The 20504-nt window shown below is 41.3% G+C and overlaps 1 protein-coding gene across 5 annotated transcripts in view; it reads right to left on the minus strand.

Moving 5' to 3' along the window:
• The window catches only part of PLEKHA6 (pleckstrin homology domain containing A6), a 204459-nt gene that overhangs the window by 174382 nt on the left and 9573 nt on the right, over window positions 1–20504 (minus strand). For 4 of the 5 annotated variants that reach the window (XM_070745444.1, XM_070745443.1, XM_070745439.1 and 1 more), the window contains exon 1: window positions 4221–4487. The exons of the other annotated variant lie outside the window; for it this stretch is intronic. The gene's annotated coding sequence lies outside the window, so the exon portion shown is untranslated. Of the gene's footprint in view, window positions 1–4220; window positions 4488–20504 lie in introns of those variants that run through there. 5 annotated transcript variants of the gene reach the window in all.

Raw genomic sequence — 20504 nt, forward strand, 5'->3', positions numbered from 1 at the left:
TTTTAAAACTATTAGATTTGTTGTGAACTGTTTTATTATATGTTGTGAGCCGCCCCGAGTCTACGGAGAGGGGTGGCATACAAATCAAATCAAATCAAGTCAAATAAATAAATAAATAAATAAATAAATAAATAAATAAATAAACAAACAAACAAACAAACAAACAAACAAACAAACAAACAAATAAATAAATAAATAAATAAATAAATAAATAAAATTAGTGTGGATGATTGATACAACCTAAACAGCTTGTTGCTGTATATTCTATGACTAATAGTTCTGATTTTCAGATAATCATATTTTATCCCTGCATGTGGTCATCATGTGATCCCTGTTTTTACATTTTGTTAGCTTGCATCTCTACTGTTTCCCCAAAATATAAACTGCCACTAGGGCAGGAGAGCCCTTACTCTCAGAGAATGGAAACCTGAAACTGGATCGCTAATTATAACATTCATTTTCAATGGATATATCTCCAATTGAATTGCAAGCATTATAAGATACTAAGAATTTGAAAACGACCACTGAGAATCAGATCAGTTTTGGAAGGCATCACCCACAGAATCTAAAAACCATATTTATATTTATATTTATATTTATATTTATATTTATATTTATATTTATATTTATATTTATATTTATATTTATATTTATATTTATATTTATATTTATATTTATATTTATATTTATATTTATATTTATATTTATATTTATATTTATATTTATATTTATATTTATATTTATATTTATATTTATATTTATATTTATATTTATATTTATATTTATATTTATATTTATATTTATATTTATATTTATATTTATATTTATATTTATATTTATATTTATATTTATATTCATATTTTTCTTTATTGTTTGTTTGTTTAATCAGATTTATAGGTCACCCTTCTCCAGTGGACTCAGGGCAGTTTACAGAAATTAAAAACAAGATACATTGTAAAACCCCACAATATTAAAAACAATCGTCCATCATTCATCCACTCCACTGACACACTACTGGCAGGAGCAAGGTGTTATTGCTCAACAGCCCCAGGTCTGCCGGCAAAGCTGAGTTTTTAAAGCCTTTTGAAAGGCCAGGAGGGTGGGGGCAGTATGAATCTCCGGGGGGAGTTGATTCCAGAGGGCCAGGGCCACCACAGAGAAGGCCCTTCCCTGCGGCCCCGCCAGCTAGCACTGGTTAGTAGACAGGACCCGGAGAAGACTGTGGGATCTGACTGGCTGCTGGGCCATGTGAGGCAGAAGACGGTTCCGTAAGTAAACTGGTCCTAAGCCATGTAGGACTTTAGAGGCAATAACCAACACCTCAAATGGCATTTGGAGAGTGGTGCAACTCGTGGAGTGATGAAGATATATGGGTGTATCTGGATAAACCCATAACAGCTCGCGCAGCTGCATTCTGGACTAACTGAAGTATTATGTTGGCTCTGTTAAAAACTGCTATTGCTAACATGTTGTAAGCCACCCTGAGTCTAAGGAGAAGGGCGGCATAAAAATCAATCAATCAATCAAACAAACAAGGCTTACACTAACTGTGTCTTAGGTTTGTTATCCATCTTTCTTTAGGTCACCTTCAACAAAAACAATACTATGAAGTACTGAAATCACACCCTGCACTGAGCCATGTTTCATTTAAGTATGCTGATTACTAGCTCAATATGCTAAGCTATAAACTAGAGTTTACAACCCACGATGTCTGGGTTGCCACAATTCACCCAGCCAAAAGCAAACAAACCACATTTGGCCTATAATGAATCAATATCCAATTCAATTCCATAACTGAGTCCCAGTTTGGATTTGAGACCAACATTCTGTTACAACACTGCTGACCATATATAGAATTCAGAGTTGGGTTGCTGCCAATTCGGACCGGTTCTATAGAACCAGTAGTGGAAATATCCCCCACACACAGCTCACCAAACTAGCAGCAATGGCCGCTTGCCATGTCCTTGAGCTACTCTCTCAGCAGTGTCTGGTTTTTAGCTTCTGAGCATGCGCAGATAAAGGGTTTTTAACATCCAGGTGTGCAAAGCGTGTGCACGTCCACGTGGCACATAAGGAAGCAAACTGGCAGAGATGTAAGTTAGAACTCACCCCTGACAGAATTAGTATTTTTTTAAATGTAATAAGCAATCATAATAGATAACTAAGTGATTCAATAAGAAGACCTCAAGGATGCTACAGAAACAAACCACTTTCACTGAACTTTGGCCTGATGATATATTATTAAAAAATGTCCTAAAGCTGACAAACAGTATATTCAGATTAAAGTGTAAATTTGTGTATCTATGTGGCTACAATGTATGGACATAAAACAGATTGTCTTCCAAACACCAAAAGTTACCTATAAAATATAGCAACAAGCAAAGAGGGAGACAGAGAAGAAGAGGGAGAGAGGGAGGGAGGGAGAAAGAAGAAGAAGAAGAAGAAGAAGAAGAAGAAGAAGAAGAAGAAGAAGAAGAAGAAGAAGAAGAAGAAGAAGAAGAAGAAGAAGAAGAAGAAGAGGAGGAGGAGGAAGAAGAAGAGGAGGAGGAGGAGGAGGAAGGGAGGGAGGGAGGGAGAATATGAGATATCATAACAACTGCAATCTTGAACTGGCAAGTGAACTATCATAGGCATTTAATCTAAATCCACTGCAATCTAATCATACCAATAGCAATCTGACAATTTAAAAGTAGGTTCTGGAGTGGCTTCATTTCAAGTTTCTTCCAACATTCATTCTGATTCTCTTTAGCCAGTGATTAAAAATCTGTGTCTCACACCTCAAAATGCCATGCAGCTTCCATCATCTCTGACTTGGAATTGGTTGAAATTAAAATTCTCTAACTTCCAGAGGGCAGCAGGGTCCTTAGACAAATGAACTCATACATCGCTAGTACTAGTAGCTCTCAGCAGCTGTTCAAAATTACAATGGCACCGAACAACATCCTCATAATAACAGAATTACAATGTCCAATATTCCTTGCTGTCTTCCCATAAGCAAAATCAGTGGGGAAGCCAGTAGGAAGTTGAACGCTGCTTCATTTTTTCCTGTGTTTTTGCCCACTTCCACTCCCATGCCTGTGGTGTTCCATCCACAGCAATGCCTTCCTGTGCTTTGGAGCAAAGTTGTCAGAATCCCCCTAGCCCCCTGCAACACTTGCGTATCGGCCCGAACTTTGGGACACCTGCCTGCAGCACCACTTGCACCCATGCACCTGCCTGCGTTCTGCCTGACTGCGACATCCGTTCCTCCCAATGTCTGCAGCTCTCACTGATGCTCGTCACTGTCTGGCTACTTGCTTGGGACTCGCATCTCTTCTCATTTAAAACCACATGGTTCTGAGAATATGACAGGCCTGCTAGAATTGCTGTCGCTAAGTGATCACATGACATTGCACTAAATAGCCAAATACTGCTTGGCAACAGAAAGTCTGGTCCCAATTTCTGTTGTGACCTGAGGACCACCCTTAATCAATAGCATATACATTCCTTAAAAATTTTGTGCCCTTTCTTTCTTTCTTTCTTTCTTTCTTTCTTTCTTTCTTTCCTTCCTTCCTTCCTTCCTTCTTTCTTTCTTTCTTTCTTTCCTTCCTTCCAATGTCTGATATTTTAGCTTTATCTTGGGGCACTCCCTTCTCAAACTAAGGGTTGCATAGGGATTGTCTACACCTACACAGAACAACACACACATTTCAAGTTACTGTACAAGCAACACATGGAATCAGTTCCAGGTGTTGCGAAACCAAGATATATAATCTTACAATTTGCACCAAACTGGCATTTATATCATGCAAGGTACATAGCATTTATATAGTGAATAAAACAGAATTGTACCTTTGAAATCAGATACTAACTTCTAACTTGAGCACAAATTCCATTCTGCAACAATGTTATCTCTAGATAACATTGAAGATTCTAGATGAAGTGGGTTGTGTGTGTGTATTAAGAATCAAGTTTTAGCACATGCATCATAAATTTAATACATCTGTAATTTACTTTCTCATAATCTTACACAAAAGTATTTGGAGTCATCTTCCTCCGTTCCCACGCTCTCCACAACTTCTAGACTTTATATCAACCTGGATAAGTCTGTTTCAAGTATTAATTGGAAGCACATTAAAACTGCCAATCCTATATCTCAATCCAGAGAAATCATTATCGCAATGTTTGTATAACTAGAGAGAAGGTTAGCCTATGTACTCAACTGGAACATTTAGTTTTACCTTCAAGTAAAGTGAGCAGCATCCCTCCGCAGTTTGGGTGCAATGTCTTGTGTTGTCCTTGTTAAATCCCTGTTATCCGGATTGACGACTCAAAGGTGGAGACTGGAAAAAGAACAGTTGGGAACTTTCACCGAAGAACTTAAAAGAAAGGAGGAGGGAGAGGAGAAGAGAAAAAGAAGCTTTAACAGCTCCTTTCTTCACTCTAGCAGATCCGTCAGCAAAAAGGCAGAGGAATATCCAAAGGCTGGAAGGAACTGGCAGGGTGATAAGCTAGATCTGAAATCTGAAACTGCAGGTTGGGTCAGTTATATATAAATACACATACACACCCATTTACTCGCCTCTCTCTCTCACCACCCCTCCGTGTTTCCTTAGTATTATAATAGGAGGCAGCCCTCTAGCTGTGCTACTGCAAACTAAGAATGCACCGTAATATTCAGAAAGAGTAAATAGTTAGCTCCGTCAAACGCAAACCTGGAATTTCATCTTATTGATAGAAACCATATGATGAAAGCTGATCAAAAGTTCAGGCAAAGAAGAGAAATCTAACATTAAGTAATATATTTTAACATCTTGGAAGGATTTCAAAAGATGTCATTCTAGAGAATGTATAAACAAGATGAAGAAGAGGAAGCACAAAGGGGATTTTCATTCAATGATTTTAAGACAATTGATTGAGGAGGTGGGGAACAAGCAAGTGAAAGATGCATCAAGTATGAATAAGATTTAATTTTTTAAAATACATTCTCAATTTAAATTTTTTAGCTGTAATAATATATATCAACTTTATTTGATTAGACAATCGACCATATCAAAGAGAGGAAAAGGACTACATCGGTCGTCATAAAACTGACTGGTTAAAATACAATAAAATTGGCTAAAATAGAGGGAATTTGAATAAATAATACGTTAAAATGCAGTATAATATGCTAAAATTGAGTAGTAAAACATGAGAATATAACTCGTGCAAAGGATTATATTAAACAAATCTAAGATACTGATATAAAATATTCTTAAGTGAGTTCATCTCCTTTGCATGCCACCCCAATATGTTCTATAAAACATATTCTCATCTGAACATCCCTGACTATAAACTTAGCGGTTCTAGAAACTACATATATATTTTTACCCTGAAGAAATGTAATAATTTTTTTGTAATTTCCAAAACAGTTGTCAACTTTGGGGATATGCAAAATAACTTCAATCTAATTCAATACTTTTAAAACTGTGAGTGGGGTTTTTTTTTAAGGAAAAGGTTGGTCGTGTCATGGCTACAATCCTACACGTGCCTTGTAAGAAATAAGTCCTATTTTTCACTGTAACTTTTCTGCTAGGCGTAGAGGATTGTAGCTTTATTGTGCAACTCTTTCAATGGTAATAATGTCTGAAGCAAGTGTTATTGTATTTAATAAGCCTCACTCCCAAAACAAGTGCTGCAGCTGTAATTACATATTTGATAAACAGTAATTGGATTACTTTACTATGAGCTTAAACAATCAACAGTATCAAACAGATGCCTTTTTACCCAACTAATAACATGCAATAGAATGATTAATATATTTGTTCTAACAGCAGCACCCAAGGAAGTCCATCATCCTATTTGTAACAAACTGGAGGGTGGAAGCGTGGGAAGGAACACTCCCTCTGCTCAGAAGACTTGTAGAAGACTTTGGACGTAACTTTCCAGCCTTCATCCATTCAACCCCATCAGATTCTCTTTTCTGACCTTTCCCCTTAGGAGGACCCAGAGACATAGGAGGAAGATTCAAGAACCCCTTCATGTTTTCCAGCCTCAGAGAGGGAAATCAGATGCATGGGTCCCCCCCCCCCCCCCCGTTCATGGGAAAGTTGCCAAGTTTGAGGACCCTTGTCCTAGGACAGTGATGGCAAACCTTTTTTTCCTAGGGTGCCAAAAGAATGTGGGCGTGCACTATCGCACATGCGCAAGTGCCCACACCCTAATTCGATGCCTGGGGAGGGCAAAAACAGCTTTCCCTGCCTCCCCCGGAGGCCCTCTGGAGGCTGGGAACAGCCTGTTTCCCAACTTCTGGGAACTTCAGTAGGCTTGTGTTTTGCCCTCCCCAGACTCCTGGAGCTGGAGGAAGGTAAAAACACTCTCCCTCATCTCCCGGGAGGCTCTCTGGAAGCCCAAAATGCCCTCCCAGATCCTCTGTGTCAGCCTAAAATCAGCTGGTCAGCACATACCTCCATGTTGGAGCTCAGCTAGGGCAGCGGCTCACGTGCCAGCAAATATGGCTCCGCATGCCACCTGTGGCACCCGTGCCATAGGTTCGCCATCACCGTCCTAAGACCATTAAATTGCTTATTAAGAAAATAGCATGTACTAAATCAGTGATGGTGAATGGTTTTTGGCCAAAAGGGTTCACGTACGTGCACTAGCACATTAGAATGTGCCCACACCCATACCCTCACTTCATGCATGCACACAACCTCCTGTGCTGTCCCGTGCATGTGCACCCCCACCCCTATGCTGTCTCCCCGATGCATGTGTATAAGCCTCACTGAAGTCTCTGGACTCCTGAAGCCTGGGGACAGTGAAAAACAGCCCAATGGTCCAACCGTAAGTTTGCCCCTAGGGTTCAGGAGGCTTTCTTGAAGCCTGGGGAGAGTGAAAACGGCTGAAAACAAAGCCAAAAATCAGCTGGCCAGCATGTACATGCGTGCTGGAGCTGACATAGTGCAATGCCTTGTGTGCAGTCAGATATGGCTCCGTGCCATAAGTTCACCACCACCGTACTAAATTGAGTAAGATAAGGCTGCCTATTCTCCCTTTATTTATTTAACTTGTATATTGGACATAAACTGCTCAAAAAAATAAAGGGAACACTTAAACAGCACAATATAACTCCAAGTAAATCAAACTTCTGTGAAATCAAACTGTCCGCTTAGGAAGCAACACTGATTGACCATCAATTTCACATGTTGTTGTGCACATTCAACTTTGTACAGAAAAAGTATTCAATGAGAATATTTCATTCATTCAGATCTAGGATATGTTATTTGAGTGTTCCCTTTATTTTTGTTTGAGCAGTATATATTAAGAGAAGCTGACGTGAAAAATTAGCATAGTTGTAAAACTGGAGTAAGAAATATTAATATATAGCCCAAGATAAGCTGAGGACACTACCATGATAGTCAAACATGCAAAGGGATCTGTTCTGCAACCGAGAAAGACAGACACAGACTTTAGAGGATCATCAGAACTGCAGAAAAAAACAATTGCTCCCAACCTGCCTTCCATTGAAATCTGTATACTCAAAAAGAGGGCTGTGAAAATATTTGCTGACCTCTCGCATCCTGAACATAAATTGTTTTAACTCCTACCCTCCAAACCATGCTATAGAGTGCTGCATACCAAGACAACTAGACACGAGAACAGGTTTTTTCCTGAATGCCATCACTCTGCTAAACAAATAATTCCCTCAACACTATCAAATTATTTACTAAATCTGCACTACTATTAATCTTTGCATCATTCCCATCACCCATTTCCTCCCACAAATGGCTGTATGACTGTAACTTTGTTGTTTGTATCCTTACAATTTATATTGACTGGCTCCTGATACGATTTGATTACTTATTTTTACCCGGACTATCATTAAGTATTGTACCTTATGATTCTTGACAAACTTTTCTTTTATGTACACTGAGAGAATGTGCAACAAGACAAATTCCTTTTGTGTCCAATCACACTTGGCCAATAAAATTCTATTCTATTCTATTTGTAAGCTGTGGTAAGAAAAGTCAAAGAGCACCTGAAACAGTGGAACTAAAATTGAATATAAAGAAGACCATGCTAATGACAATAGCTAAGCAATCAGCTTTAAAATTGACAATGAGGATATTGAAATGGCTGATAACTTCTGCCTTTTAGGATGAACCATTAATTGTAAAGGAACAAGCAGCCAAGAAACGTACCACACACAAGCACTTGGTAGAGCAGTCATGGAGGCCTTTTAAATGATATTTAGATACCACATGTGTGTATAACTACAAAAATCAGAATCGTGCAAGCAATGATATTCCCTCTGACATTGGACTAGGAAGAGGCAGCATAGGAAGAGAATGGACTAAGTTGCAATGGTGATGAGTATACAATTGGAAGACCTGAAAGACCAGGTTAGGGAGAGAGCATCATGGAGAAAAATCTATCTCTGTAGCTGCTAAGAGTTGACATTAATTTGATGCCACATAATGAATGTACTAAATTAAAACCAGGATATATTGTTACTCAAGCAGCCCTTATTTTATGTCTTTGTGGAGGATAAAACAGCCTGAGATCCACAGAAAGGAATTGGATGGCCCGAATGTCTTTTTTGTCATGAATGTTCTATTAATATCTATTCATCCCAAAATTTCTGCAAAAGGATCTAACAGAACTTTTAAAGGCAAAGATGTTTGCAACATGATGTCCTAAATCCCGGCAGTCTTCAACTTATGGCCATAATTGGGACTGGAATTTATTTTGCAAGTTACAGTTCTAAATAAGGTTGGATCCAATTTTATGACAATTTTTACAGAGGTTGTTACAGGGATGAAATGCTCCTGGTTCTCTCGTGCCTGTCAATCATTGGAGAGCCGATCCTAAAGGGAGTGTGAGGCTCCGCCCACCCACCCGGATGCCATCGCATGGGTTCTTTTACCCTCCGCGGATGCACAGAATGCTTTGTGCATGCACCGAGGGTAAAAGAACCCAAATGGCGGCATCCAGGCAGGTGGGCGGAGCCTTGAGCTCCCTTCGTGAGTGGCTCTACAACAGCCAACAGGCAAAGCGAACCGGGAGCATTTCACCCCTGGGTTGTGAGGAAATTAAGTGAATCATGAGGTCATTAAGTGAATGCATCATCTCCAATGGGTGGTTTTCTTGTCAGATCTTGGCAAAAATGGTCACAAATTGTATCACTTGATTGCAGGGTGCTGCAACGGCTCATAAATGCACCCCGCTTGCCAAGCACCTGAATTGCGATCACGTCGGAATGCAGGAAAGATTGCAATGGCCATAAGTAGATACAGTGGTACCTCATGATAGGAACTTAATTGGTTCCAGGAGAAGGTTCATAAGGTGAAAAATTCGTAAGACGAAACAATGTTTCCCATAGGAATCAATGTAAAAGCAAATAATGCGTGCAAATCCTTCAGGAAAATCCCAAACTTTAGAAGGGAGGCAAACAGAGGGCAGGGAGGAGCAGCTAAAGTGGGCAGGTGGAAGAAGCAAGGCTAGGCTAAAGGGTGAGTGGGAAGGAAGAAAGGCAAGGGGGGCGCCCCTCCCTTTTCTTTCTTCAAAAGACACCCTTTCAGTGTCTCTGCAAGCACGCTGTTCTCTGCAAAGTCTTTCCCCCTCCAAGCCGCCCCTCCCTTTTCTTTCTTCAAAAGACACTCTTTCAGTGCCTGCAAGCACGCTGTTCTCCTACTTTTGTTAATGCAAAGTCTTTCCCTCTCCAAGCCACCCCTCCCTTTTCTTTCTTCAAAAAAAGGGGGGGGAAGAAACCCCTTCATCCCAGCAGCAGCGGCTTGGGTTCGTAAGGTAAAAATAGTTCGGAAGAAGAGGCAAAAAAAATCTTAAACACCGGGTTCGTATTTTGAAAAGTTCGTTAGAAGAGGCGTTCATAAGATGAGGTACCACTGTATATTAAATAATTTCTTCCAAGGACACTGTAACTCTGAACTTTGTTTAACTATTGTTAAACAAATGGTTGTAAACTGAGGACTACAGGTAACATATATCTGCATGATTAAGTTGCATGGATTCTGGGGAATCCAGAGCATGATACCATGGTTTTTTCAGACTGAAGGATGCCAATGCAATACAAAGATGCAAGCCACATATAATATAAACACACCATTTGATACATTGGTGTCATCACTATCATCATCATCTAAACCTTTCTGCTTTCTGGAAACAATAAGTTCCCGATACATCATAACAGCAAGAAGATTCTGCATAGGGAGTGATAGACGCCGATTTGCCAGACTTTCCATCTAACTGGAAGTCAAAAAACAACAGATGTCTGGTAGCACCTTTTTAAATAATACATTTTACTAAAAGGCATAAGACTCATCTGATGATATCAGGTTTGGCTCACAAAAGCTTCTGCCTTTTAATAAAATGTGTTAGATGGGAAGGGTGCTACTGAAGTACTCCTATTTGACACCTCTCTCCACCTACAATATCTCACTGAGCTAATCAAAGAAAAGCTTTTTTTGATTCAAGTTTTATTTATTTTATTTTTAATTAAACATATTTACATGCCAACTCCCAAAGGACTCTGGGTGGCTTCCAGCAGATAAAAACCATTTCTAAAACAATAAAAACATTCATTAATAAACCCCAATTAAAACATGCATGCTCGGACTCACATTTCTCATTCATGTCCGGATGACTCAAGTATCAACGGTCCCAGGCCTTCTTGAACAGCAAGGTCTTTATAGCTTTGTGGAAGGCTGGTAAGATGGGGAGAATGTGAATCTCCATGGGCAGTTGGTTCCATAGGCTCGGAGCCGCCACAGATAAGGCTCTCCCCAGTGGACATTGTTTGGCTGACAGGATCTGAAGAAGGCCAGCTTTGTGGGTTCTTATTGGTCACTGGGTGGTATATGTATGTACCTTGGTACTCGCATATAAATTATATATAGAGGTTAGTGATAGTGAAGGGTCTGGCAGCACAGAGCAATTCTGAATTGATTCCATATTCCTGTTACCAGAATGGAGCATTGGTAAAAATGTACTCTGCTGTTCCTACTACATCAACTTCATACTATGACTATTAGCACCAGCAAATCTGTAGGGTATATTTTTAAATTTATTAATCTCTGCATCTACCTTCATGTACAGAATTTATATATTATTTGGCAGTGGTTACTGTATGTTCTATGGACATTTTGACCAGCTCTATTTTATAGTATGCTTCAGATAGCAAATAAATCTAGAGATGGTAGCGCTGTTCAAAATGCTCAGTTTCACAAGTTGCTGATAAATGTATACTTTCAAAGGCAAGGTAGAATTTCCTGAAGTCCACTTGTAATAAAGGTCTTCATGTCAATATTTTCAGTTTTGAAAATATTTATCTTAGCTACGAATCATTTATGCCAATGCAAAAGTGCAATATTTCATCACTGGGTTTTGGAAGAAAGCATATTACATAGAAGGAGCAATAAGATTTATATGAAGTTTTAAACAGTCATGCTTCCATCCTCTGTGCTGATCACATTGTGTGGGCCAGGACTTTACGCCTGTTTCTCTCAGGACCTAGAAGAAAATCCTATGCAAACATAACCCTGGCAGTGGGTCATCAGAGCCAGTGCAATTCACAATAGCAAGTTCTTTGTGATACATGTAGAAATACATCTCTTTTCATATATAGATATAGAGATAGAGATAGAGAGATAAAGAGATAGAGAGATATACGGTACATATACGTATACATATATGTATACCTATACATATATTCAATGTAATGCTATAGTACAAGTGTCTGCATTGCAGTTTGGGTCCCAAGATTACAGCAGAGAGATTTAGCCCTTGAGTTTTTGTTTGTTTCAGTAAAAAAAATTTTTTTTAGCAGTATTGGTATTCCCTGACATCAATTTCTTTTTGGGAGAAAATTCTCATCATGTAGTATACTGCTCAAAAAAAATAAAGGGAACACTTAAACAATAGAATATAACTCCAAGTAAATCAAACTTCTGTGAAATCAAACTGTCCACTTAGGAAGCAACACTGATTGACTATCAATTTTGTTGTCAGCACATTTAATTTTGTACAGAACAAAGTATTCAATGAGAATATTTCATTCAATCAGATCTAGGATGTGTTATTTGAGTGTTCCCTTTATTTTTTTGAGCAGTGTATGATAACTGATCCAGTAGCATCAGGCATGGATATCTGTTTGGCAAATGAATTCCACATTCCTCCAGTAAAACCAAGTAGCTATAACAATGAGAATATGAAATGTGTATTTTGTATTAAAATCTTTCCTAACTCAGTATTCACTTGAAAATGTCTGATGTTTATTTCATGGGAGCCACAGGTTCATGGCATTTTAAAATTATTTTAATTCCAGTGATGAAATTGCTCCCATAAGGTCTGTAGGATTATATATATATACCAACCCTTCCATTTAATTGCCAGCCCATCTAGGTTGAGTGACGAATTCTGAAGGAGGCTTTTTCCTGTTTATTCACTGGCATTAAAAATTCTGCTTCCAGTAGACATGCATTTCCCTCCAATGTAATTTATTAAGGTATGGTATTGAAGGTATTAAGTGTACATTTCTAGGTGCATTAAAGATAAGGGTAAAGCTTTCCCCTGTCCAATCATCACTGACTCATCTTTATTGTGGTCCACCAGTGGCCTGAGGGCTGGCAGCAGAGTTGGACACTGTGGAGGAATATGGGCTAGACATGGAGTCTGCAGAAGGCTCAGTGCCAGAGGCAGCGACCCAGCCTGGGCTATCTTGGAGGTTTGTGCTGACTCCAGAGCCTCCAGAGGCTGACTTGAGCAAGGCAGAGGAACAAGGGAAGCCTCTTCCCGATGCACACATGTGCAGAGCTGCCAGAAGGCAAGAACAGTTACAGAGGAAAAGGACTACTCGGAGTGAGGCCTGGAGGTAATTGGCCCCTCCCATAGGATTTTTTTTTTTTAATTGTTAGAGTTGAAAGGGACCATGCAGGTCATCAAGTCCAACCCCCTGCCTGAGCAGGAATCCTAAAGCACCCCAGCCAAATGACAGTCCAATCTCCTCTTGAAAGTGCCCAGAGTTGGGGAGTTCACAACCTCCGCAGGCAGGTTGTTCCACTGGTTGATCGCTCTGACCATCAGGAAGTTCTTCCTTACTTCTAGGTTGAATCTCTCCTTGGTCAGCTTCCAGCCGTTGTTCCTTGTCCGGCCCTCTGGTGCTCTGGAGAATAGAGTGGCCCCCTCCTCTCTGTGGCAACCCCTCATATACCTATATACAACTCTCATGTCCCCTCTGGCCGTCCTTTCCTCTAGGCTATCCATGCCCAGTTCCCGCAATCTCTCTTTGTTAGTCTTGGTTTCAAGTCCCCTAATCATTTTGGTTGCTCTTTTCTGCACCTTCTCCAGAGTTTCAATGTCTCTTTTGAAGTGTGGTGACCAGAACTGGATGCAGTACTCCAGATGTGGTCTGACCAATAAAAGTGGAGCAAACGGATGTGCTTGTTGCAGGAAGAAACTTCGTTCAATTCATGTCTCAGCATTTCACTTTAGACTCCCTGTTTTTGTTTGGCCTTGCAAAGCTCTTTGCCACTTAGCTCTTTGGCAGTGGGTCAAGCGAGATAATGGTTGGTGACCTCAGCCTTCTTCAGAAAGACTTCTGTTGGATTCATTAATATTGTTTGAGACTTGTTACAGCTGGGGGTTGCTACTTACTGCTGCTACCTGTGCGATGCGCATGCAGCTTCGGGTTGTCGGCATACCCACGCACATGTCCCAGCAAGATTTTGCTTCTGCACATGAAATCTCAGATCTTGAAGCTGGGCTGTCAGCTTTCCAGCTGACAAACCTAGCACCTTTAACCGTAAGGCATCGTCATTCCCCCCCCATCCCCCCAGGTATATCAATCACAAATCTGCAATTCTGTTTGAGTTTTAAATCTAAATGAGGATTTATTCAAATAACCCTTCTGGTTGGCCAGAATCTGTATCCAGTTTACTTATCTCAGGTTTTCTAGTTATTACCCAATACAGAAGTGATACAAAATATTACCTCTCTGTTGTTGTCGTTTCTTCTACTACTTCTTTTAATCATGCCCAGTTCTTGGAGGCTGTGTGAACAAGACTCTGTCAGTTGTTTAGTAAACTTTTTCTGAAATGGTTTGCCACTGTCTCCTTTCTAGGGCTGAGGGAAGGTGACTGACCCAAGGTCACCCAGCTAACTTTGTGCCAAAGGCAGAACTAGAACTCAGTTTCTGGTTTATAAGTTGATGCCTTAGCAACTGCATGTGGTCGGGCAGTAGGAAAAGCAAGTAGGATGCTTGGCTGCATAGCTAGAGGTATAACAAGCAGGAAGAGGGAGATTGTGATCCCCTTATATAGAGCGCTAGTGAGACCACATTTGGAGTATTGTGTTCAGTTCTGGAGACCTCACCTACAAAAAGATATTGACAAAATTGAACGGGTCCAAAGACGGGCTACAAGAATGGTGGAAGGTCTTAAGCATAAAACGTATCAGGAAAGACTTAATGAACTCAATCTGTATAGCCTGGAGGACAGAAGGAAAAGGGGGGACATGATCGAAACCTTTAAATATGTTAAAGGGTTAAATAAGGTTCAGGAGGGAAGTGTTTTTAATAGGAAAGTGAACACAAGAACAAGGGGACACAATCTGAAGTTAGTTGGGGGAAAGATCAAAAGCAACGTGAGAAAATATTATTTCACTGAAAGAGTAGTAGATCCTTGGAACAAACTCCCAGCAGACGTGGTTGGTAAATCCACAATAACTGAATTTAAACATGCCTGGGATAAACATGTATCCATTGTAAGATAAAATACAGGAAATAGTATAAGGGCAGACTAGATGGACCATGAGGTCTTTTTCTGCCGTCAGTCTTCTATGTTTCTATCAACCATGGGTTGCCCCTGGTTCAGCCCAGTTCTGCAAACCAGTGGTGGTCATGGGAGGCTCCGCCCACCCACCCAGGATGCTTCTGTGCGTGCGCAGAAGCTTTGCGCCTCCACGAACTGGCAGCAACAGGTTTTGAAACCCAGTACTGAACTGCATCAAACTGGCTCTTGACCCTATTCGGTCACTGCAAGTCAAAAATCATCCACCCTACATACAGCCTGGGAAACAAATCCTGGTTAATAGTCAATCCTTGCTGCCCCTGTTATTCTGTATGGTTGTTTATAAGCTGTTCAGCTCAAGAAACCCTGGCATCATTTAAATAGGGCTGCTTTTCAAAGAACATTTTGCTAAAATTATTTTGACATTTATTTTCAGCCAAAACAGCAAACTTGTTTCCTCCATGGGTCTGAAGTCACAGTCATAATCCAGCCATTGTAAAAGGCCAATTAATTCATCTGAAAACTTTCGGGAAGTGTTTTTGCTGCAGGCTGCAAGCCTTCTATGGTGAAATGGAAATTAAAGTAGCTAACCTGGGAAGAAATCTCCAGAGTTTAATTTTATGGAGTAAAAATCTTTTTACAAGCAGTGGGGCATTTTTTAAATCAGAGACCATTTGATTCAAGCTTTTGTTTTTGTTGTTAGCTGTATAGAAAATCTAGCAGATACCAGTTGTTTTAAGTTCTCGCATATTTTGCTAAATTACTGTTTTAATCATTACTTGAACAAACTGCAATGGCTAATGAAATACAATAAAGCTTATCACAAGGCAATAACTTGACAAAATCTAAACTTGTTATACTTTTAAACATATTGAGAGGTTGAAATCCTTGGTGCTCTCTAAGCTTGGTTGTGGGTGGTTTTTTCCCCCAGATGTCTCATTTCCAAACAAGGTAACATCATCAGAGCTAGTAGGGAGAGGAGTTTACTCCATTTTATGCATTAATGGCTTCAGTGCTGATGGGAGTAGTCTTGGTGGTTCCTTGATTAGGCTGTTGTCTTCGGAGAGGGGCGGCATACAAATCGAATAAATAATAATAATAATAATAATAATAATAATAATAATAATAATAATAATAATAATAATAATAATAATAAGCTTGCTTGCTTGTCTGAGTTGGTAGGTCTTTGATTGGCATATTATTTGCTTCATGATTGTTAGTCTTGGTGTTACTTTCTGCTCATCTGTGTGTTGACTTCTGGTGAGGTGGTATTTTGGCATTTTTGTTTTCTTTTTGGCTTTTTGATTGTCGCTTTTGAATGGTATTCATCAAGTCTTCTGATTGCTAATTGGTGTTCATGGAAAATTCCTTAATTTCAGGAACAGCCTTAATCATCGTTTCAACCAGGAAGCTGTAAGTATCCTAGGCCAAGCCAAGTCCAAAAATTCTAGATAATTCCTGGAAGCCTGACACTTAGACAAATCAACCTTCAACTGGTATAGGAAGATAAACAAGAATGAAGTCAATCCCTATTTATTTGTAGTAAACACCCCTCGCACCTCCTTTTAATCTCAGTGCTGGCTAAATTGCAATGTCTATATGCTAAACTTGCCACAAATCAATTAAGCCAACAGTACAAAAGCAACGCATGGGTATTTGAAGTATCCTCCTAAGGAAATTGAGAAAAGATCTACTGAATTCGAGGAGAATTAATTCCTAACAACCTGATTACATTCCTAGGCCTGCTTTATATAAGACACTAAAACCAAAGCACATTGATTTAGTGTGAAGGTAAGACCTACTAACTAGCTATGTAATCATAATCATTCTATTACTATACCTTCTTTTCTATTATTTCTTAGATATATTATAGTATGAGTATCTCCTCTATAACCTTCATCATGTATTTTACTATGTGTATATAGATATATACCCACTAAAACCCTCATTGTGTATTGGACAAAAATAAATAAATAAAAATAAATAAATCAGGCTAGACCATTGATATGGTTCTTTTTTTGCTCAGGTGCCAAAAGGACACACACACACACACAATAATATGTGCACGCATACTCACAGCCATAATGCAATGCCTCCCCCAACGCATGTGACAGCCCTCACCGAAGCTTACGGATTTCCAATAGGCCTGCTGGGAGGAGGGAGGCCATTTTTGCCTTTCCCAGGCTTTAGGAAATCCTCATGAAGCCTAGGGAGTGTGAAAAAATGGCCCAATCACAAGTAAATTTCTGAACTTCCGGAGGTTTTCCTGAAGTCTGGAGAGGGTGAAAATGGCCTCCCCCCATCCTTGGGAACCCAGAAAGTCAGCTGGCCAGTGTGTACATGCATACTGGAGCTGAGAAAGGGCAACGCCTCTTGGCATGCGTGCCATAGATTCGCCATCAGAGGGCCTAGACTGACACTGTGCTCAATGCTCATTTTATTCTCTAATGTGGTCTGAGGGTTAGTGAGATCTATGAACCAGCCATTGTTGCTACTGATTGAGCCATTGTTAAATAAATTATCCCACACTGCAATGCATGCAATGCAGTTTGGAATTTACAATCAAATCAAAATGAGGGTAGTGGGATTAAATTAATGTTTTCACATCATGTGGCTGGAGCTATAAATTCCTGGCTCCCTGAAGAATTTCTGCCATCTAACACAGAATTTATATCTTACTGTAATAATTGCAACATGATCACCACACCTGTTTGGCCACTGTTGACAGAATGAGACTAGATCTGGGTTAAGTATGCACAAATATTTCCAGATTGGAATGTGGACTCAGGAGGCGGCCAAGGACACCTTCAACATATCCTCCTGCCAGTTTTAGGAGGATTCTCTCTTACTTTGTCTAAGAGAAAAACCGCTTCAGCTAAACCAAAGTGCTCCCAACTGTTGGAAAGACTTGATATGTTAGACATATACAGTACAGCATTTGCCTCAACCTCCCAAGCATTTGGCATGGTGCAAAAGCTAAATATGTTTGGCAGAATCTTTCCTTTTTGTGTTTTTTTAAAAATGTGTAGCTTATCTACTCCCCAAATCTGAAATGACAACAAACTGCAATGTAGACAAACGTACATCAGCTAATGCCAGGTTTCAAAGGTCTGAGAACAAATACAAACAATAGTGCCAAGCAACAAATTGGCTTGGCACCACAGTTGCTTGTAGAGTCCATTTTTATATCTGTTTAAATAGGCAAGGCAATATGAGTGGACTACTCAAGGCAATATAGCTGTGTTTTTCAACCTTTTCTTTCTTTAGGGGAACCCTTTGGTGTCGTCAGATTTCTGGTGGAACCCTGGTTGACAAACACTGCATTAAGCTGTACATCCTGAAGCTGAAATAGAATTCTTTTATTGGCCAAGTGTGATTGGACACACAAGGAATTTGTCTTTGGTGCATATGCTCTCAGTGTACATAAAAAAAGATACATTTATTTATTTATTTATTTATTATTTAGATTTGTATGCCGCCCCTCTCCGAAGACTCGGGGCGGCTCACAACAAGATAGAACAAATCATAAATAATCCAAATAACTTTAAAATATTTAAAGATTTAAAATAACCCCATATACTAACAGACACACACACAAGCATACCATGTATAAATTGAACATGCCCGGGGGAGGTGTTTCAATTCCCCCATGCCTGACGGCAAAGGTGGGTTTTAAGGAGTTTACGGAAGGCAGGAAGAGTAGGGGCAGTTCTAATCTCTGGGGGGAGTTGGTTCCAGAGAGCCGGTGCCGCCACAGAGAATGCTCTTCCCCTGGGGCCCGCCAACCGACATTGTTTAGTTGACGGGACCCGGAGAAGGCCCACTCTGTGGGACCTAATCGGTCGCTGGGATTCGTGCGGCAGGAGGCGGTCTCGGAGATATTCTGGTCCAGTGCCATGAAGGGCTTTAAAGGTCATAACCAACACTTTGAATTGTGACCAGAAATTGATCGGCAGCCAATGCAGACTGCAGAGTGATGGTGAAACATGGGCATACCTAGGTAAGCCCATGGCTGCTCTCGCAGCTGCATTCTGCACGATCTGAAGTTTCCGAACACTTTTCAAAGGTAGCCCCATGTAGAGAGCATTACAGTAGTCGAACCTCGAGGTGATGAGGGCATGAGTGACTGTGAGCAATGAGTCCCGGTCCAGATAGGGCCGCAACTGGTGCACCAGGCGAACCTGGGCAAACGCCCCCCTCGCCACAGCTGAAAGATGGTTCTCTAATGTGAGCTGTGGATCGAGGAGGACGCCCAAGTTGCGGACCCTCTCTGAGGGGGTCAATAATTCCCCCCCCAGGGTAATGGACGGACAGATGGGATTGTCCTTGGGAGGCAAAACCCACAGCCACTCCATCTTATCCGGGTTGAGCTTGAGTCTGTTGACACCCATCCAGGCCCCAACAGCCTCCAGGCACTGGCACATCACTTCCACCGCTTCGTTGACTGGACATGGGGTGGAGATGTAAAGCTGGGTATCATCAGCATATTGATGATACCTCACCCCACGTCCTTGGATGATCTCACCCAGCGGTTTCATGTAGATATTAAATAGCAGGGGGGAGAGGACTGACCCCTGAGGCACCCCACAAGGGAGAAACCTCGGAGCCGACCTCTGACCCCCCCACTAACACCGACTGCGACCAGCCAGAGAGGTAGGAGGAGAACCACTGGAGAACAGTGCCTCCCACCCCTAACCCCTCCAGCCGGTGCAGAAGGATACCATGGTCGATGGTATCGAAAGCCGCTGAGAGGTCAAGGAGCACCAGAACAGAGGATAAACCCCTGTCCCGGGCCCGCCAGAGATCATCCATCAACGCGACCAAAGCAGTTTCCGTGCTGTAACCGGGCCTGAAACCCAACTGCTGGGGACCTAGATAATCGGCTTCTTCCAAGGACCGTTGGAGCTGGAGTGCCACCACCTTCTCAATAACCTTCCCCATAAAGGGAAGGTTGGAGACTGGACAATAGTTATTAAGTATGGCTGGGTCCAGGGAAGGCTTCTTGAGGAGGGGGCGCACAAGCGCTTCTTTATAGAGTGTTGGAAAGACTCCCCTCCCCAAGGAAGCGTTGGTAATCTCCTGGGCCCAGCTCCGTGTCACCTCCCTGCTGGCCGAGACCAACCAGGAGGGACACGGATCCAGTAAACAGGTGGCGGAACTCACAGCTCTAATGGCCTTGTCCACTTCATCAGGTGTCACCAGATCAAACTCTTCCCAGACAGGTGGACAAGTACGTGCCCCAGTCACCTCGACTGACTCGTTGTCAGTCGACTCTGTTTTACAATTGGAGTCGAGATCGGCCCGGATCTGAGCGACTTTATCAGCGAAAAACATGTTAAAATCCTCGGCACTGCTATGCAAGGGCTCCCCAACTCCCCCCTGGTTAAGGAGGGAGCGGGTCACCCTAAACAGAGTGGCTGGGCGGGATTCCGCTGATGCAATCAAGGCAGCATGGTACGTGCATCTTGCCGCCTTGAGCGCCACTTTGTAAGTCTTAATAAAAGCTCTTACAAGTGTTCGATCAGATTCAGACCTACTCTTCCTCCATCGCTTCTCTAGACATCTCTTTTGGCGTTTCAACTCCCGGAGCTCCTCGTTGAACCATGGGGCTCTACGGGGTCTAGCGCCACGGAGAGGTCGCAAAGGCGCAATCCGGTCAAGAGCCTACGGCGCAGCCCTGTTCCAGGCCTCCGCAAGAGACTCCGCCGAACTGTGGATGAGTGCCTCTGGAATAACCCCAAG

This window comes from Erythrolamprus reginae, chromosome 3 (genome assembly GCF_031021105.1).
Source record: "Erythrolamprus reginae isolate rEryReg1 chromosome 3, rEryReg1.hap1, whole genome shotgun sequence".
Taxonomy (NCBI): Eukaryota; Metazoa; Chordata; class Lepidosauria; order Squamata; family Dipsadidae; genus Erythrolamprus; species Erythrolamprus reginae.